The sequence below is a fragment of the Fundulus heteroclitus genome, chromosome 21 (assembly GCF_011125445.2).
Source record: "Fundulus heteroclitus isolate FHET01 chromosome 21, MU-UCD_Fhet_4.1, whole genome shotgun sequence".
Classification (NCBI taxonomy): Eukaryota; Metazoa; Chordata; class Actinopteri; order Cyprinodontiformes; family Fundulidae; genus Fundulus; species Fundulus heteroclitus.
Window position 1 is genome coordinate 37,305,080 of NC_046381.1, and position 4,531 is coordinate 37,309,610.

A 4,531-nucleotide genomic window follows, 5' to 3' on the forward strand; every position below is an offset into this window, starting at 1 on the left:
GTTTGCACACACTGCAGCAGGGATTTTGGCCCTCTCCTCCATACAGATCTCCTCCAGAGCCTTCAGGTTTCAGGGCTGTCGCTGGGCCACACGGACTTTAAGCTCCCTCCAAAGATTTTCTATTGGATTCAGGTCTGGAGACTGGCTAGGCCACTCCAGGACCTTAAGATGTTTCCTACGGAGCCACTCTTTAGTTGCCCTGGCTGTGTGTTTTGGGCCGTTATCATGCTGGAAGACCCAGCCACGACCCATCTTCATCTTACTGAGGGAAGGAGGTTGTTGGCCAAAATTTCACGATACATAGCCCCATCCATCCTTCCCACAATACGGTGCAGTCGTCCTGTCCCCTTTGCAGAAAAGCATCCCCAAAGAATGATGTTTCCACCGCCATGCTTCATGGTTAGGATGGTGTTCTTGGGGTTGTACTCATCATTCCTCTTCCTCCAAACATGACGAGTGGAGTTTAAACCAAAAAGTTCTATTTTTGTCTCATCAGACCACATGACCTTCTCCCATTCCTCCTCTGGATCATTCAGATGGTAATTTGCAAACATCAGACGGGCTTTGACATGCGTTGGCTTGAGGAAGGGCACCTTGCGTGCACTGCAGGATTTTAATCCTTGACGGCGTAGAGTGTTACTAATTGTTTTCTTTGAGACTGTGGTCCCAGCTCTACTCAGGTCACTGACCAGGTCCTGCTGTGTATTTCTGGGCTCATTCCTCACCTTCCTCAACATCAATGTGAGATCTTGCATGGCGCCCCAGACCGAGGGAGATTTTCCGTTATTTTGTATTTCTTCCATTTTTGAATAATTGCACCAACTGTTGTTGCCTTCTCACCAAGCTGCTTGCCTATTGTCCTGTAGCCCATCCCAGCCTTGTGCAGGTCTACAATTTTATCCCTGATGTCCTTACACAGCTTTCTGGTCTTGGGCATTGTGGAGATGCTGGAGTCTGATTGATTGAGTGTGTGGACAGGTGTCTTTTATACAGGTAACAAGTTCAAACAGGTGCAGTCAATACAGGTAATGAGTGGAGAACAGGAGGGCTTCTTAAAGAAGAACTAACATGTCTGCGAGAGCCAAAATTCTTACTGGTTGTTAGATGATCAAATACTTATTTCACACAATAAAATGGAAATTGATTATTTAAAAATCATACATTGTATTTTTCTGGATTTTTGTTTTAGATTCTATCACTCACAGTTGAAGAGTACCTATGATAAAAATTACAGTCTTCTTCAAGCTTTGCAAGTGGGGAAACCTGGAAAATCAACAGTGTATCAAATACTTGCTGGGCCACACGGACTCCCCACTGTATATATATATATATATATACACTGTATATGTGTATATAACTGTGAATGTACATATGACATAATCTGCCTACTCCGATTTCTTTTGTATTTTTATTCTTATTTTTTCTCATTTTCTTTTTGATCCATCCATCCATCCATCCATTTTCCAAACCGCTTTATCCCTCATGGGGTCGCGGGGTGCTGGTGCCTATCTCCAACGTTCACTGGGTGAGAGGCGGGGTTCACCCTGGACAGGTCGCCAGTCTGTCGCAGGGCAACACAGAGAGACAAACAGGACAACCAACCATTCACACACAAACTCACACCTAAGGAGTCGAGGAGAGAAGCCAATTAACCTAACAGTCATGTTTTTGGACTGTGGGAGGAAGCCGGAGTACCCGGAGAGAACCCACGCATGCACAGGGAGAACATGCAAACTCCATGCAGAAAGACCCAGGGGTGTACTCGAACCCAGGACCTTCTTGCTGCAAGGCAACAGCGCTACCCACTGCGCCACTGTGCAGCCCTTCTTTTTTTTTTTTTTTTTTTTTTTTTTTTTTTTTTTTTTTTTTGATCCACTGCATATAACTGATGCACTTTCTCCTACTTTTGGCACCTTCTTCTGACTATTGATTGACCAATCTCCAACGTGAGATCAATAAAGCCTGTCTTATCTTATCTTTTCAGTTCATGCCTTCATTATGTGTAATGTAAACTGTAATGTGAACCGGAGTAGCCAAAGAAATTTTCGCTACGGTACCACGCAGTGATAAATATTCTATATACTATTCAATTTCCTCCCTATCCCCGTCTGTCCCTAATATAATCCTCCATTCTGTCCCTGTCTCCCTAGTTACGTCCCTCCTCTCTCCTTCAGTTGCACATTTATAGTTCATCAAAACATGATCCACATTTTCTTTTCCTACACAACCCTCACAGATATCATTAGTCCTCTTCCCTAGTATAAACAAAAACTCATTAAAGCAGGTTTGATCGACTCTTATTCTAGTCAAAATGACCTCTTCCCTTCTGCTTCTTTCGAAATAATTTCTAATTATTATAGATCCCTGAATTATTTATAAGCTTAATCTTTTCTCATCTTCAAACCATCTTTTTTGTCATATCTCTATTTCTTTCCTTTTAATTATTGATTTACCTTACCCTGGAATCTGAACCATAATCTGCTTTCCTAAAGCCTTTTTATCTTATCTGCTGTTTCTTTTCCTTTCACCCCTTCATGCTGGTACCCAACAGAATGTCTGTTCCACACCTAAATAACCTGAATAAACTCTAAGAGTTTCCTTTTGAGTGAATATTTTCCGTCACTGCTTTTGAATCTGTGCATATCCCACCTGTCCGGTCTAACCTCCTCCAATTATTGCTGCTGTGTACAGACAGAAGGTCTATTAATCTTTTACAGATACGTATATTAATGTGATTGAACTTGATTTTGTAAAGTGCCTTGAGATGACATGTTTCATGAATTGGCGCTATATAAATAAAATTGAATTGAAATAAACTTGGGAATATATTTCCCTTTGGATTCTTTGAACCATCTGTATAGATTTAAAATAACAGACTATAATACAGTTGTCTAATACATAAGCTAGTTTTAACTACAACGTTGTTATGTTTCCATTCTCTTTTAATTTCATGTACTTTCATGTCAACTTTTGTTTCTAGAAACAACCATGGTGGCACTAACTAGGTTATTAGAGAATGTTTTATCTTCTAACTCTTGTTTTTGCCCTTTCACTTCCTGTCCATCCAACGCGTTTCTCTTACATTTAGAGTAACAGTTCTTTAATATGCTGGTTGTTGGATTTTCTACTTTCAATTCTTATCCAGTATGAAAGTGAAATTGTCTCTTTTCTCCAGGAGTCTCCAGAACCACTGATCTCTATAATACACTGGAATGCTTATTTTACCAAAAAACTGAAGTCACTGGCCGCCATCTTGCTACTCCCTACTCTCCCAGAATCCCACAGGATTTGGTTGCAACAACAAGCAGTTTTCTGGCTGAGTGAAAACGTTTCACAGGTAATTCTACAGTCAGTGGATGTACTAACACTATCAACTACTAGGAAATTAGGTGCTGAAATATTTTACATGTTATTCATATTAAATATATATATATATATATATATATATATATATATATATATATATATATATATATATATATATATATATATATTTGTAAATATGTGTTTTTGTATATTGTTATTTATATATTTATAAATGTACATATATAAACATATATATTTAAATAAATAAAATGCAAAATATGTCAGCACATGACTTTTTTCATTACTTGATCGTTTTAAAACATAACATAAAGTATATGACATTTGACATTTTAAAGGTTTTAAGCCCCCCCTGAACATGAGAAAATCCCCGTTATTCGATGCTGTAGCGCACATATTCCCTAGTTACTGGGGGAAATAGGGAGTACCAATATGGCGGCTGGTGGCTTCACAGCGACTCGTTCTAACAGCAGCTATTAGCACTCCAGTGGATAATAGAGCTCAGTGACTATAACCCGCCTGTCAGCTTGACTGTGACATCACTTCCGTCCGACAGGACGTGGCTTTTCACAATAAAAGTCGTAGTTGACAGGAAAGGTGAAAGCCAGGAACAAGCGTCCAGGTCTGGATCGGTCCTGCAGGCTGGACCGGACCCGTGGTTCTGATCCACACCTTTCTGGAAAAAAACATTTATTCACTTGAAGAACCTGAAGCCAATGAAAGAGTTTAATCTGAACCGCCTCATGTGGGTAAAAGTGTTGGTATTAAACCCAGAACCTTGTGGATCAGTTGGTGCTGTTTGCCAGCACATGAATATCACATATGGATAAACATTAACTGGGCCTGACGGAACCGTCCTGCGGGTCCTGGTTTAAATGCAGAAGTTGTGACAGAAGCTGGAGGAGCCATAGAAACATTTAGTTCCTCCAACATTTCATCACTAAATGAAGAACAGGCCCAGGAAAAAGCCTCGGGGGTCACACAGGTGGGTTTATAGAGGACTGTGCTGGTCCCGGTGTCCAGTTCTCTGATTCTGGGTCACATTTATAATTCAGAGGTTCAACCATTAAAGTTCTGCTGGTTCTGGTCTCATCAGACCTGCTCAGTCTGGGGTTTGCTGCATGCATTCAGCATCCTTATTGCTGCCTGCACCTGAACGCACCACGTTCTAAGAGCTGATCTGCATGTGAGAAAGCCAGCAGACACA